General features: G+C 42.1%; 2 protein-coding genes across 2 annotated transcripts in view; both read right to left on the bottom strand.

Moving 5' to 3' along the window:
- The window catches only part of cbfa2t2 (CBFA2/RUNX1 partner transcriptional co-repressor 2), a 45,077-nt gene extending 35,021 nt beyond the window's left edge, over positions 1 to 10,056 (bottom strand). Inside the window, exon 1 of the mRNA XM_061726766.1 lies at positions 9,717 to 10,056. The gene's annotated coding sequence lies outside the window, so the exon portion shown is untranslated. The remainder of the gene's footprint in view (positions 1 to 9,716) is intronic.
- The window catches only part of tox2 (TOX high mobility group box family member 2), a 570,456-nt gene that overhangs the window by 342,254 nt on the left and 211,650 nt on the right, over positions 1 to 16,552 (bottom strand). The gene's annotated exons all lie outside the window — the stretch shown is intronic.

The raw sequence follows: 16,552 nt of genomic DNA, 5'->3' as shown, positions 1-16,552 counted from the left end.
ATGACGCTGCATGCGCCTTCTCCCCGTTCTCCCGTGCCGGCTTCGCTGTTGGCTGCAGTACCCCCGACAGCCGTCGTGGTGAAGGGTGGCGCTAATGAGTCTCATTTCTTAAAAGGAGCCTCATGCTCCTTTAAGTTAGGCTAATACTACATCATACACTACTATGATTCAATATTTTTTGGAAATTTGATTAGGCCTTAACTACTTCAACATTCTGATACCTACAAAAATAAAACCACTTCCTGATCGGGTTTTATCTGTCAAATGTGCATTCCCATTCTCCTCCTTAGTTACATTGTATTAATGAGACGAAAAACAGCTGGAAACTTAATTTTGATGATTTCAGATTCTCTATCTGAAAATGCATTTCTTCCTTCTCTCAAGTGCATGTGTGAACTGCCAAGAAGGTCTAAACCCACTTCTTTGCTCAATCCTCAGACATTTTCAAAAGAGTTGGGTTGTCATCAGTGTGGTTAGTGGTAGAGTTGATGCAGCGTCTTTGAATATTTACAAATGCTTCCCCAATTAAACTCATCAACAGTCAGTGCGGTTATATGCACATCTAAATCAAGTTATTGGCAACAATCTAGCTAAGGATTAAACTGGAGTTCCTGAGAAATCCAAGTATACATGCGCGAGAAGACAATCGATTATTGAGTGAGGTGCGTTTGACTCCACGATGCTAGGTGGCGCCACACGCACTTTTGCATTGGCTTTCTTCCAGTTAAGTTCTTTGTTGTACGTCTTCTTCTTCACCTAATGTGTTGATATTCTGGCTTTTGCGATGTCGTCACTTCCGGGGTAGTCAGTAGCTCGGGTAAGCATGAATTAGGACGCATTATCTGGCACTAAAAGCTTGATCTCAAGAGCTTCACTTCGGTTCGATTACAGCCTGATTCTAAATTTCATGGTGCAAAAATGTTACTTGGAACTGACAACATTTGCATCATTATTTGCATTCTGAAAAGACAGCATACAGAAACATCATCACCTCATCAAGACAACGCTTTACAACACTTTTACATTTCAGTTATTTAAAGGTGTGTCTTGTGGCATACTTTTAAATGTATAATATTGTTTGACAATGGTAGTTTGATTGTTTGAATTACTAGAATTAGGTTGGAAATTCCCTCATTTAAAAGTTATACAAATTCCCACAAGACTCGTTCACAGCTCATCCCAAGGACATTAAGAACAAATGAGCTGCTGGTCAGGGGGTCCCACGGTGCTCTTACACAAAACAACCAATGACTGGTACTTTACCCCCTTCTGACATCCCACAAGCCCAAACACGCCTCTCCCCCCACCAGCCTATACCGAACTGCCCTCGCCCCACTCTGTCCTTCCATTCAAACACTATTGTGCCCCCCCGTCACCCCCTTTTTTCAGTCATCCCCATATCAACCATAACAAATGAGTCTCGTATTTTCTTCTCTCCTCCTCCTCCTCTTCCTCCCCCTCCTTTCTCCCAATTTCTCTGTCTCTCACTCTCTCTCTTTCTCTCCTTCACTCTGTGCCGATGAAAGGCAGGCATTGAGCCGGCAGTGGCATTCCAAAACCTCAGGCCTCGGCTCCAGTGTGTCTGGCTATTCAACACTGCTGGGAGCCATTAGTTTAAGTAAGGCCTGACCCGCCTACTCACCCACGAAAAACCATCAGATCTCCTGTTACACTCTACACATGGTGGGAGGACACACGGCTACTCTTTTGGGGCAACAAGTGTGTATCTCTCCCTCTCTCTCTCTCTCTCCCTCTGTCTCTCTCTCCCTCTCTCTCTTTCTCTCTCCCCCTATCCCTCTCTCTCTGTCTGTAAACAAAAAAACAAGCAGATGAAAAAATATGAGAAGTGCCAGAAGCATGTGAGTGTCTTCATGAGTGAAAGGAAGCATAACTGAGAAAGTGTTAGTGTGTTGGTATGAGAAAGTGGCTACATGTGCGCTTAAAATTTATGAGCACTGGGTCACACGCTCACTTGGCTGCATCTTCCCCAAGTTTCCACACAGCGAAGCCAAGTGCGTAGCCAGACGCCAATCCCCTCTCACCAATAACTCCGCTTAAACGATATTCAACCACCACGAGCTCTTCAAGCTCTCCACAGTCGCTCCCTTGTTTAACTTATGTACCAGTTATACTGTCCGGGATATCCATCTATGCCGTTCACAGTTAAATCCTTAAATGCAGCAATTTTCCTAATTGGAAAATGACACCGTGGACAGGAGCCGGCTTTTGCGCTGCCAGCTTCACCCAATTGTCGGCATATAAACATGAATAGTTCCCATAAACAACTCCATGTTTGGGCGAAGTTGCGTGTTAAAACAGTGTATGCTCACTTAGACATTGACAAGCCCACACACAGATGTTACCAACACAGTGAGCAACCATGAAGTGGACAGTCATTTCAGGATAACAGGCTTCTCTTAAGTGACGGGGATGTAAGGTATGTTGGTCCAGGCTGGCGTGTCACAGATGAGTGTTTTTGTGTAATTACAGTATGGTCCAAACGTGAAACTTGTGTTTGACCCCATCGTTTTTTTATTTTATTTTACAATAACCGCTTTGAATATGCATATTAAATCTACAACTTCAGATTTGATCCAACCCATTATATTCAGATGGGCCACATTGCACCTGCTTGGAATTTCGAACCTAAATAAATAACTGATATTGGAGTTGAAATCCAAATACATGCATGCATATTCTCATTTTAGAGAAGGTTTAAATTTATTATTCCATTTTTGGTTTAAACCATATAGGTTCAATTATATAATCCTCATTCTGTTTTCAGTTTTTCACCATCTCAAACATTTGGAGATGATTTCTAATTGATTTCATTGTTTGGGTTTTGTGAAATCTCCGACCCAGATTAGAGTAACATCATAAAGCCTCACTGACTACGTTTACATGCAGTCAAAATTCGGGTTATTACTAATATTCCAGTTACTGAAACATTCAGAATATTCCGTTTATATGCGTGAGCAAACAGAGTTATCCCTGTTTACATGGTAATTAATCATTCGGGATATCCCGATCAAACCAGCGACGCGCGGAGAACGTGATGACGCAATTAGCGTAATTTCCGCTTTTTTTTCCTGTATCCAAATTCAAAACAAATGCTGCTTTGCGCAACTTTTCGCTCACCTTCTTGTAAATCTCGCTATCCCGGTACTTTCTACCGTCTACAAATGCCAAAATGTTCATATCCTTCATTACATTTATGAAGTGATTAGTCTCCTCCTCACTCCAAAAGTGTGGCGTGGTCTTGCGTTTCGGCGCGTTTTAGAAGTACTTCCTGGACTCAAAAGACCAGGATTCCTTGCGAACAGAGCATGCGCAGAAAACAAATTCATGTTCCGTTTGATCGGGATATCACGTTTGGCGTTTATATGACCGAATATTCGGGTTTTAAAAGGAGTAACCCAGGGGTCATATTCGGGTTTTTAAAAACCGGAATATGAGCAAATTCGGGTTATTCAAAGGGGTTATTGGTGTTTACATGGCTGTGCAAATTTGGGTTATTGCCAATATTCGGGTTTTAAAAGGGTTATTGAATGCATGTAAAGGCAGTCACTGTGTCTGTCTGAACTGTAACACTAATGTTAACCGAGAAGCAACCTCCAGAAGAGGGAGTAGAAACTCCGCCCCTTTCAGCTGCTGAGAACAGAACTAAAAATATGTGTTTCAAATGGTAGCTTGTACTGTATCTCTATGGTATTTCGACCAGACAGAACATGTTAAATTACATTAGTTACTCAGCAAATTGTGTCAAAAAAAAAGTTCATAATGTGGAATGTAGTATATGAATACGATGATTTATAAATCTTTCTTTTATGCTATTGGTGTCTAATATTAGATTAAAAGTTGCAGGTGGAAATAAAACAATCAATCCATTATTGTGTGAACTGGTGAGCGAAAAATGTTATGCTTCTGAAAGGGTTGATCAAAAAGTTACAATTAAAGATTACCGCATGCCCAATGTTTTGCCACCTGTTTTCGTTGTTTCCATCATAGCATCATACCGCCTAAGGCGCCCAGGCTACCAGGCATGTACTTTACAGCGTTTACAGGCCTATTGAGTACATTCGAATGGACGCACACACTTACTGCCACATCTCCGTCTTCACGAAGAACGTTTTTGAAATGATATGCGTTTCTTCTTCGTGTGGATATAGCCTTAGTTTGATTGTTGTGGAGAAAATAAATCATGACTCGGGTGCAACAAATGCTTACTCTATTGACAGGTCTTCCAATCGTAGGCAAAAGTGTAAAAAATAATAAAACCTTTACTTTTTTGTATGTTGGAAAATTTCAGTTGATCAGTCAATACTAAAAGTGTTAGCCTTTTGTCTGCACTTGATTGGCCTCTGGGAAGAAAATTTGCAATGAAACAAACATTTAATTTGATCAGGATTGACTTGAAACGCTTAGTGGAGAGTCCTAAAAGCTCCCACCCGTCTTAGATCCATTGTGTTGAACTGCTCTCATTAAATGCATCTTGCCAGTCGGATATCAAAAGATAAATTATCTTTGCTTAGGTAGATGATGACTGCAGAACCTATGCTATTATATTACTTTACGCTGTCTTACTTTGCCCGGTGTGCAAAGGTCCCTGCTTCCAGCCGTTGATTCTATCTAAACCCTCCATCTTATTTTTTTCTCTCCCTGAGGCTGCAGGAGCAGCTGTGTTGTTCCCTTCCCTGGCGATGGCCACACCTGTGATCTGCAGGTGGTTCATCTGGCAGCGGAGCCAGGAACACCTGGCCATGCAGAGACACAGCCCCCGGGCTCCACGTTCCGTGTTCGTGTGTGGGTGGTGTGCACGCCTCTGTCTGTCTGTCTGTGTGTGTGTGTGTGTGTGTGTGTGTGTGTGTGTGTGTGTGTGTGTGTGTGTGCGCGTGTGCAATCGTTTTGGGGGATTTCTGAAGGGCTCAATTAAAGCTGAGGGAAGATAACGGCTGGCTTTGCTCACACACTCCCACACTTGCAGTCTGGGGCAAGTGTTGGCATTTCCCAAGGTTAAGCCGCTGGGATGTTTGTACTTGTCAGCGTAGAAATGCAATCCCCAAATCTCTGTGTTTCTAAGTGTAAAGGAAGGGTGGGAGCGTGTGTGGGTATTTCCAGTTTAACTTGTTTTTTTTCCCCCCATCCAAAGACATGATAGACTCAGTCGTACTTCCTTCTGGGTTCAGAATCTCTCCTGCTCTGTACCGTGGACTAAATCCACAAAAACATCTTAGTGAACAACAGACTTGTGGCAACACCTGCTTCCTTGTTGCGTTGCGTACTCACCGCTGGAATGGCATCTGGCTACAGTACTTGGCCCGGACAAACACGAAAAGACAACAAGCAGAGACACCAGCTGAGGACAAGACATATAAACAAAAGCACCCAGGACACAGTCCCCGCTGTGCTAGAACGGCACAAGCGAATGCAGAGAAAAGACACAAGTCACAAAACTCACATCTGGAGAGTGATAGGAAGAACAAATCAAAAGATACCGGCCTTAGAAAAATTCTAACATCTATCGATGTGTCGTAATGATTTCATTGGGTGAAGAATATGTCATTTAAAAAAAAAAAATTATGGGAAGATTTTATTTATAGGGTCAGAACTTAGCCAGATGTGGTTGTTGCTCCCCGTAGGAATATTATGTGATCATTTGGGATTATCTTTCAATGCAGAGAAATCTTTCCGACACAAAAAGGGGAGAGAGATATCCAAGGAAAACTCGCTTTAAAATCAAGGCAAAAGCGACAAATTCAAAGACGGGAAAAGAGAGCTGTTTGAAAGGTATCATATCGTCTACATCTTGTCAGACACGGCTCTGACTTCTCGCACCGACTCCTCAATAATAACTCACGCACAGCTGGATGTCGGCTTTCCCGTGCTCAATGACAGGCCAGCTGCAGTCTGACTCTCCGACAGATGAGTTGGGTTGGAAAGAGGGATGAGGGTAAATAAAGGGAGGTGAAAAAAAGAGTGGGAACAGAAACAGAAACATATGGAGGGAACAGAGGGAGCAAAGATAAAAAAAAAGGATGGAGGGAGGCGGAAACATGAGAGAAACGGGAGGTGAGAAAGAAGCACTGGAGTAACTCTGGAAGGCGTGGATAAAAAGGGTAACCAATGATAAGTCCTCTTTGTTTGAGCCAAGTGGGAAATGATGGAGAGGGGTGAGAGGCACGAGAAGTGAGAACACAGAGACGGGCATTTCAGGAAGCATATTGTGTTGTCAAAGTTTTTTCCCTCCGCCTTTTTTATTTCTATTTTTCAACCTTATCACTCTGAAGGGACTGAGGGCGTTTATTCCCACAGTTAAAGCAGACGAGCAAATAAATGCCGGCAAACAACCGTGAGACCCTGGTTCCAATCACCCGTACAAAGGATACATGCTTTTTCTCCCATGATGACCTAAAAGAGGCACTTTTAACAGATGAACACACAAAAGAGGTTTTAATCCCTCTTGGCTGAATGTTTCAAAAAGCCATATGACAAATATGCAAAAGGCCACTCTGGAACGGCCAGACGTGTCAGAGCGATGTTTACGCTACCTGATGATACCTGAATACAGAGTTCATGGCAGTGGCTGGCACTATGACGAAACGACAGTGTTAACAACTCTCAGGAGTCACACTGAGACCTGCAATCCAGAGTGAAAAGCACAGCTGGGTTATCTTTCAGGGCCTGAGAAGCGGTGTTTTGTCAGGGGGCAGACAAGCATGAATGCTCTAATATCCCTCGTCTCCTTTACGGCTGGTGTTTCTGAAGACTGATATTGCGATCCTCTGTGCTGGATCGCATCTGGATCCTATCCCCGCAGCCGCTCTGTGCACTGCCACACAGCAACAAGAAACAGCTGTGCGAAAACTGGCTTCAATTAGCTTCACATTTTCCCTGACAGCTAATCCCTCTCTACGCTCATTCTCTTGCTGTTTTGTTCCTTTAACTGCTCGGTCACCCCTCTTTTCTTTTTTTTTTCCTCAAAAGTTCTGTTTCAGGTTGCCACAGTGTCTGAAGTAATAGACAGGGGAAAACAGTACGCTAACTGGAAACAGACACTTGGACGGAGAGCTCAGAGGTCTCACGAAACATGCAAAATGACAGATCCCGTTGGTCTGAGATGACTGAGGATGCTGTTTATAGCAGTTTGAGATTCAGCATAAATGAACTTGATAATGGGCTTCATTGACTTGGCCTATATATTTTCATTTCCTGTCAGAATAGTCTATGCTTGAGTACAATCAGGAGGCGGTTAAATCTTTTAAAACCATTTTCATTGCGTGGGGTCATTAACTGTAGGTCTAAATAGATTATTCAAGCGTATTTAAATCGTCACGGTTTATTATAAGCAGAAGATGCATGATTGTTTTGTTGTGGTTGACACATGTGCAACGCCGGGCAACAAAGTAACCAGGCGAATCAACACTTTAAACATCCCTTTTCCCACTAAAACCACAGTTTGCCAACATTTAAGTGTGATCCAGCCGTGCAGCACACTGAATAATATGCTTTCACTCACGAGTCATTAATCAAACTCGGCTCGGCTCGAATTTGTACGGCTGCACAGAATCTCGACTCAGCTCAAATGCACCAGGCAATTCAACTCAGATTGGTCCTGTGATAGGAAATGGGAGCCAGATTTGAGGTAAGGGAGCCGATCTGACGGGATTGATGAGCAAATCTGGAAGGTTGTGTAGTCACTGTAGCCCTGGGGCCTGAGTAAAACACTAACAGGTGGCAGTGCTGGTGGAAAAGACCCACGCAGAGACCAGAGGGAGTAAGATAGATACTGGGCTGCCAGCATGACAGGCACCAAAACACAGCCAAGTGCACAAATTCTCATAAAAAAAAGAATTAATAAATAAAAAAAAAAAAACAGCCTACCTTGTACATGACACATAACAATACAACCATTTACAGTGCACCAAATAAGAAAAAAATAATTCACTTATTCTCCACATATATTGCATGTGCATTCAGCCACATCCTCGCCCCTTTAAAAGCCCACAGAGACAAGAAACAGTGCAAGGATGACTCAGATCCAAATAGATCTGCAGGCACTTCTCTACCTACAGGATGGGGGAATTCTCCCGCATGGCAAAACACAAAGGGACCACGTCTGGCAAAGCTAACAGCACACTCAAGCCAAAACCAATTAAGAGTCTAATGCAAACCTGCAGGGCCCCTTTGTCGTTTATTTCCCTTTTTAATGTCAGAGGATTGGAATCTGACTCTATAACCCACCCCAAAGAAAAGAAGAGAGGAGGCAAAAGGAAAAATTATCAGGGGTTCCAAATTATCCACATGTTTTTGAGCAGAGCTAATTGAATCAAGGGGGAATGGAAATGATTGACTAGTGTAGCAATGTTGAGACTACAAGCCCTGAGATACTTTTCCTCCTTGTGAGTACACAGCGTCCACGCTTCCCAGCAGGCCATTTAGCTTTCTGCATGAAATAACTCCAGCTAAACAACAATTACTGTAAAAGAGAGGAATGTACGTATTTTATACTTTTTTGATTCGCACTTGGAGCCAAATGCTGAAAATGTTGCCGCTTAAGGTTTGATATTACGGTGCACGCTTTGCTGCTCCCTACTGGCCAGTGGAGCTTCATCGTCACTATCCCTATCACTGATAAGATCACCATTTACAAGATCACCATCACCATTACAGCCATGTCTTTGTCACGCAGTTATTTGCTACTCTGCGGTAACAAGGGGACCAGTTGGAGCCCCCCGGGGAGCGACAGCAACACAAAGCTTCAGCGAGCCCCTCGGGCCTGCGGGAGCGCATCCTTCACCCCAGTTGACAATCTAATTTTATCGCTTAATATTTTCAAAGTCTTTATTGTAGTTCTCGCATGTGGACTCTATAAATACAGCTTTAAACATATATTGCCCCATCAAAGCCACTTTTAGGAAACACTAATATGTGATCCAGTCCCACCACAGTCAAGCCCTCGGGCCCCGCTGGCTGGATTTACATCATGCGACTGGACTATTGACCCCTGATGTAAAGCAGGAAGAAGCTGCAGCCAGAGAGAGAAAAGCTGCCCCTGGCATCAAGAAGCAGCTCCAGCCTGGTTTCACACCACCTGGTGTTTTTGTCTTGATAGGCTGTAAACTCCAGATGGTGGAAAAAAAAAAAAAAAAAAAAAAAAAAACTTAGCCTGGTGGATTAAGGGGTCCAAATCCTCCACTGAAAGGACACATAGACCACAAGCTGCTATTCAATCAAATAGGGGCATAATAGCTGTCTTGTGGGGGCTATATCAGTGATAATGCATCCAAAAGAGTGTGTGTTATGCATAGTTTATACTCTCCCTTTAATGGATCCCTTTAATGGATCTTAATGAGCGTAAGATCTTAGGAGACAAAGAAATGATTGAGCCTTTGTTTGCCTATTATAATCTGAAGTAACACATAAAAAAAAGCATTTTTTTTCTTGACAGCCTTCCATACGAGAGGAAAATCATATAATTTTATTTCAATATTATTCAAATGCTGTCTATTTTGAAATATTATTTGGAAAAAGGAATCTCTTTTGATGATTTTCTGGCCCTTAATAATGACAGAACCAGATAAGAACGATTCAAAGTTACGATTGTGCAGGTGCAACCGTGCAGCGAACACCTGTGGATACGTTTGGCAGAGGAAAGGAATGCAGCTGCAATCCTTAATTTTACTTTATAAGGAGAGGGAAATGAGAGGTTTACTTACGAGTTGTAGCACTCCGAATTCCGAAGATGCTTTTGTGTTTACGCTCTCTCCTTCTTGGCAGGATGGTTTGTGATCAATCTTCTCAGGTCCTTTCTTTTTCTCATCCACTTCTCTTTAGAAGGGGCCTCTCCTCAATAAAACACATTTAGGACACTTCTCCATAAAAGAAACATTATAAAACAAAGTCTGTTCACAAGTAGACATCAGGTATGTTTTTCTTCGAACGCAGAAGCGAATGTTTGAGTCAATGATGTCTAGTTTTAAGTATTTCTGTAGAAAGCCAATAACTTCTAGCAGGGAAACATTGTTCGGTCGTGAGTAACTCAATCGTTTCTAGCTTTTTGGGGAGCCTATGTAACATTAGACTTGGGAACCCCTATATTGTAAAACTAGAGCAATTAAGGCGTTTAAACACTTTTCTTGACAATTCATGGAAATTTACGATTCAATGGAACTGAAAATTCAAGTTAAGCGTGCAAAATACCTCGCTAGCAAACAGGAATATTTCCAAGGCTAGCCGAGGTAGTATAATGGTGTAATACAGCCAACTGAAGAATAAAAACAAGGAAATTGAAAAAGAAGTGCTGCAGAGTGAAAAATTGTATTTTTCAAATCTTAAATGTATAACCTTGGATGCTGTCCCGCCCCCATGTACGATTTTATTGGATGGCAACAGCTGTGCAGTTGTACTTGTTTGCGTCAGAGCATCAAAAGTTTAACAATCCCCAACTTGGACGGGACCAACGCTCCCTCAACGATGCACAAAACCTTAAATTCACTTTGACAACATCTGACGGCACCACACTTAAAGGAGCATGGACTCCTTTTAAGAAATGAGACTCTCTAGCGCCACCCTTCACCACGACGGCCGTTGGGGGTACTGCAGCCAACAGTGAAGCCGGCACGGGAGAACGGGGAGAACGGGGAGAACGCACATGCAGCGTCATGTGACGTCACATCCGCAGCCCAGCGCGGGAAATTCGGGACCGAATTGCAGCACATTTTGCAACACACAGCCTGTTCAAGGCAAAGGAGAGATACACTAGAGGGCTCATTCTTTTGGGTTTGGAACGCTTCATCTGACATTATTACTAGAAAACTTAAAATGTATACGGATTTTTTTCATAAATCCTGCCACAATCCGGCCTCAAGCTCCTTTAAAGTAAATGCAGAACGATGTTCAAGATGCCGAGGACAGTGGGGCGGTGGTGAAACTCAACTGGATTTCATTTAAAAATGCCTAAGGGATGATGATATTTAAGTTTTTTTTAATAATGTAACCATCAAGTTAAAACAAAAATGGTGCATCATCTGTTGAGCCTGATAGTGAGCCAGAACCCTGTCCAATTAGAAAAGCCCACGACGTGGGACTAGATCTGTACAGTCTCACGTGCTGGTCCTCTTCACAAGCATAATATTTGGATGGTGGCAGAAAAGGCTGTAGCACCGCGATCCGTACACGCACACACACTACCGCTGTCATCTCTCCATCCTCCCCTCCTACAGCCACCCACATATGCCACATGCTCCGGTCCCTCCCCTCCCCCTCCACCTCCACGTCCTCCTCCTCCTCCTCCTCCCCGCTCCAGCTCCCCCATCCTCCACTCCTGCCAGGCTGCCACCTGCTATCTGCAGCATGCCGCACAGCTGCTCTGCTACAATAACAAATTAAGGTCCACTGTGGCAAGCAGTCGTCATTGCCCTCCGCTCGTGAAATAGAAGAAGTGAAGAGCCGGCATCGGCTACCACCTCTCTGGGTTTGCGTCTTTATGTTAAAAAGCAAAGGGACACAACTAATGACGTTCAGGGTCGGGGGGGGGGCAACAGTATGGGGTCACATCAGCCACGAGTCACCACGTCATGTCAGTCAGTGTCTCTTCTGCTGATGACGGTGCTATTTTCTTAAACACTGGGTAAGATCCCTGCTTTAAGCTACTCCTGAACCATTATTTTAGCAATGTGAATGACAGTTTCACTTTTGCATCCTGAAGTTTATGGGATTAGCATAATTTACTCAACAACAACATGTCGTTTTTGTCTCCTCTATTACCAAATACCGGGCAGCACGGTGGCTTGGTGGTTTCCTCCGGGTACTCCGGGTTCCTTCCACAGTCTAAAAACATGCGTAGTAGGTTGATTGATGATTCTAAATTGTCAGTAGGTGTGAGTGTTAGTATATCTGGTTGTGTGTATCCAGTACTCGAGTTGTAAAAAAAAAATCAGGGGGGATGGTGGATTTTATCATATGGGGACAGATCATTTGTGCTGATTACAAATAATATAATATATTACAAATAATAGCACTGACCAAAACACCTGCAGAAATACTGCAGGAATGACATAGCAGCAGTTAAATGCAGCCTTTTGTAAGCTTTAAATATCCACTGGGCTTACATCAAATACATCAAAACACAACAATAAAAAACAGTTTTCTGAACTTATCAATATGACTCTGTCCTTCACAGGATAAGTAAAATGGATCACTGCAAAAACTCAAAATCTTAACAAGAATATTTGTCTTATTTCTCGGACAAAATGTCTCATTTGAGTAAAAGAAATCTCATTACACTTAAAACAAGACTCATCACTGGAAAAAACAACAATTTTTTAACCTGTAGATTTTCACTTAAAATAAGTAGAAAAATCTGCAAAGTTTATTTAGACGGGACAATGCATATTAATTAACACTACATTACATGCAGTGTAAATACACCGGGTTTAGCAGAAATGCTAGTTTCCACCCACAGTCCCCACAAACAACCAGACACACTCACACTCACACCTACGGGCAATTTAGAATGATCAATTTACCTAGTATGCATGTTTTTGGTCTGTGGGAGGAAACCGGACTACCCGGAGGAAACCCACGCAAGCACGGGGAGAACATGCAAACTCCACACAGAAAGGTCCTGCTGGGAGTCGCCGTGAACCTTCTTGCCGTGAGGCAACAGTGCTAACCACTAGGCCACCGTGCTGCATGTGGAACAAGATGTTATTGCTTGTAATGACAAGATAAATCTTGTCCCATTGGCAGATTTTTCCTACTTATTTCAACTGAAAATTTACTTGAAACAGGTGAAAATTGTCAAATAAGTTATTTTTCTGGTTTTATTTTTCTGGTGATGACTCTAAATGTTGAAATAGCAGTAATTCCACATTAATTGATGAAATGACATAAGGGATGGAAAGGGGGGATGATTTTGACCGTTTTTATTTCAGGGGGGATGCCATCCCCCCTCATCCCCCTTCAACTCGAGTACTGTGTGTATCTATGTGGCCCTGCGATGGACTGGCGACCTGTCCAGGGTGAACCCCTGCCTCTCGCCCTAAAATGAGCTGGGATAGGCTCCAGCAGACCCCTGTGACCCTGCAAAGGATAAAGCGGGTATACAGGGCTTTCACGTGACGTCACCAAACGCGAGTCGCCATTACGGAGATATACCCCCCACCCCCCCAGACCAAAACAAAGCCAGAGCGTATGAGAGATTTCTGCTCCTTCATAAACCGTAATCACAATCCGCGTGGAAAATGGTCAATTATTGCCGTGTGTACGGTTGTACAAATCGGTCTGACCGAGAAAAACACCTGGAGTTTTACAGACTTCCAAAAGTTATCACAAATCAGGGAGATACTTGCCGAAACTTATCAGAAGAAAGGAGACGTCTGTGGCTTGCTGCACTGAAACAGAACTTCACGGGCAAGAATCTTGACAACATTCGTGTTTGTTCTTCACATTTATTGTCAGGTAAGTGAAAAATAAATATAATAATATAATAATCTACTGTATATTTAGCGTTATTGCTCGCCATGATTTATTCATTTCATAGCCTTACAACAGAGTTTCTCAAACTAAATTTCTAGCACACTACTCTGCCAGTGTACAAATGGGGGTCCATTTGGTAAAAAAAATGAGGTAATTCACGATGTCAGGATATTTAATCGTTGGCAGAATAGTCGGGTCATCCGTGGTCCACGTTGTTTGCTCCAGCTCGTACGGATCATGGCCACCTAAAAGGTTTAATTTCTATTTATACCTCGCCCTTTCTGGAGGACCAAGTCCTTCCCGGTATCTGGTATCTTCCCCACGTTTTGCCGAGGTTTTCCGTGGTTTTGACATGGTCAAATTTTACATGTTAGCCGCTTTGTTGTTGTTGTTCAACCTCCAGCCCTCCACAGCCTCCACTCTGCCTACAAATAATCCCGCCGCTATGGCTGCCGGGTCGCGGTACCGCCCATTTCGTGACGTCGGTGAAAACCCTCTATAGATAATGGATGGATGGATGGATATTACCAAAAACCTCCCTCTACTACTACCCTTTAGGTATGTTATTTTGTGACAGACAGAGGGTGATAGAGTATAATTGTTCTAATAATTATAGACCTACACGTTGATTGCAAAAGACATATCATGAAAAATGTGATCTTTTTTTTTCTGTAAACAAGATAACGTATTTTGGTGCCAGAAGGAACAGCCAAATCCAAACCTCCCACTTAACACATGCCTGTAAAGTTGTCTGTTCAAAGTACTGTATGTCATTCAGTGAGTTGCTCAGATTTATAGGTAAGTGTGACATCGCATTTCATCCACTTTTTTCTCATCCACATTTCATCCACTTTGGTTGCCAAAATTTGCATGACATAATAAACAAATTACTTTCTTAAAATATTTTTTAACAACTTAAGAGTAGAGGACTGATGCTGAAGACCTTAAAAAGAGGTGGACAGAACTCCTCATTTGGAGAGTGTCAAGTAAATAAAACAAAAGGAAGTTACCTGTCAGTGTCATTTTAAGCGTTTAAGTAGTGTAGACTGGCGAGACAGGTCAGTGGGTTCAGCTGCTGCGCCACACTGGCTTATCGCTGGCGCGGGTTCGAGTCCAGGGCCGTCGCTCTTTACAGTGGATCTTCCCCCTCTACCCATTTCCTGTTTAGCTCCTTTCAAAATAAAGGCGAATAACTACGCCATCATCCGTACAGGAAAGAGTGTCAGCCACCCAATTTTGTAAACATTTGTTTAAGTCAAATCATACTATTGTGTATTTCCTCTGTGTGAATACCACTCATAAAGTTACAACTTTACAAGATTTAAACAAATGTTTAAATTTGTATTTATTTATGCACAACTGTAGAATAATATGCACACATTTGATTTATGTGTACAAATTCAATTGACAGTTCCCTTACCCCATAACATTTTTGCAGTGAACTCATTATGATATCTATGCACTTTTTTTTTTCTTTTTTTTTTACTATATCTCTCTAGGTAGAAAATGCTGTGAGACAGGGGAAAACCGGGCATGCCTGCACTGAAGGACAGAACCAGTGGAATGCTGGAATGCTCAAAAAATGTTGATTTTGTTGAGGGAAAGTACCAGTTCTGCAGTAAATATCTCAGCACTTTAAAAGCAAAATGAACAGCCTTATTTAGAAGCCAACAGATGTCCGTTATTTACATAATGCACAATTTACATTAGCTCTTTATACTGTGCAATACATCTGTGCCTGTACTGTTTGTACTGTGAAAATAAAGTTTGATGAAACTTCATTTCTTTTAATTTCATTATTGCACTGAACTACGATCATGAATGGTAGGCCTTATCTTCCTTAGAGTGCTACAATTTCTTTTAACACAGTTCATCATTCATAGTAAGCTCATACTGTACATTAATAATGGATGAATTAATTGTTTTGAGGAAACTAAACAAATGGCTTCAACAAGAAAGATCACATAATTAATCCTAAGGTATTAGGTATTAAAAAGTAAAATATGGGGTAAGGGAACTGTCAATTGAATTGGTGCACATAAATCAAATGTGTGCATATTATTCTACAGTTGTGCATAAATAAATAAAAAATTCAAACATTTGTTTAAGTCAAATCATACATGTAATATGTAGTGTGTATTTTCTCTGTGCGAATACCACTCGTAAAGTTACAACTTTACAAGATTATGAACACGGATTGTAGTTTTATGGGTGAGTTTTCTTCATTGTGAATAAAAATCTGTAAGCGCGTTATGTGGCGCTTTCAGAACTAGTCCGCCAGAACGGAAGTGGATTGCATCGACGTGAGGACTTCAGGAAGTAGAGCGGAAACGGCTCAAAACTTGTCTATAACCTGAAGGTGAACACAGTAAGTGGAAGAACAGCAGACATGACAAAGTAAAGAAAAACTCAGATTATTATTGGTAAAAAGTGGCAAGAGTAGCCTAATCAGTACTAAGCGAAAAAGAAGTCTACCGGTAAGCATAAAAAAAATAATAGAATTGGATTTATTTAGTTAAATAATCTGGTTGTCTGATTTGAATTGTGATAATAGGCTATAGGGAACTATGGAATATATTTAATCTTAAAAACTACTTGCATGTATGACACACCAAAACCATCCACACTGAAAGTTCTGTATCAAAGTTTGATCTTGTATCACTTCAGTGTTGATATTAGCAGTTATTGAAAACTTAAAATGATCCACTCATTCAATTACTGGTCTTAGAGGAAGCCTTGGGTTGTGACAACGTTACATCTAACTCATCTTGTCAACCAGCTCTGTGACGGGTTAACAAAGAGGTGACTAGTCAGTTAGCAGGCGGCTAAAGTCAATGAAGAAACAGGCTCAGACGGCGGTGGGATGTTCTGCTGCCATTATGGTCCCTCTGTGTGACAGCTGGCCGTAGCCCCCCTTCAACGCCTTTCAGCGTCTTTGTCACAGTCTCTTTAATCACGCCAGCAGGGCTGTTACACAGCAAATAAGCTGACCTGACCTATGAGCTGACTGAATGACTGTCCAAACGTATAATCCACTGAGATGGTGCAAAGTTTTTCCAGCGTTTAACCCTTT

The sequence above is a fragment of the Cololabis saira genome, chromosome 8, assembly GCF_033807715.1.
Source record: "Cololabis saira isolate AMF1-May2022 chromosome 8, fColSai1.1, whole genome shotgun sequence".
Lineage (NCBI taxonomy): Eukaryota > Metazoa > Chordata > Actinopteri > Beloniformes > Belonidae > Cololabis > Cololabis saira.
Note: the sequence above shows the minus strand (reverse complement) of the source record. Positions and strands in the feature narration are given on the sequence as shown.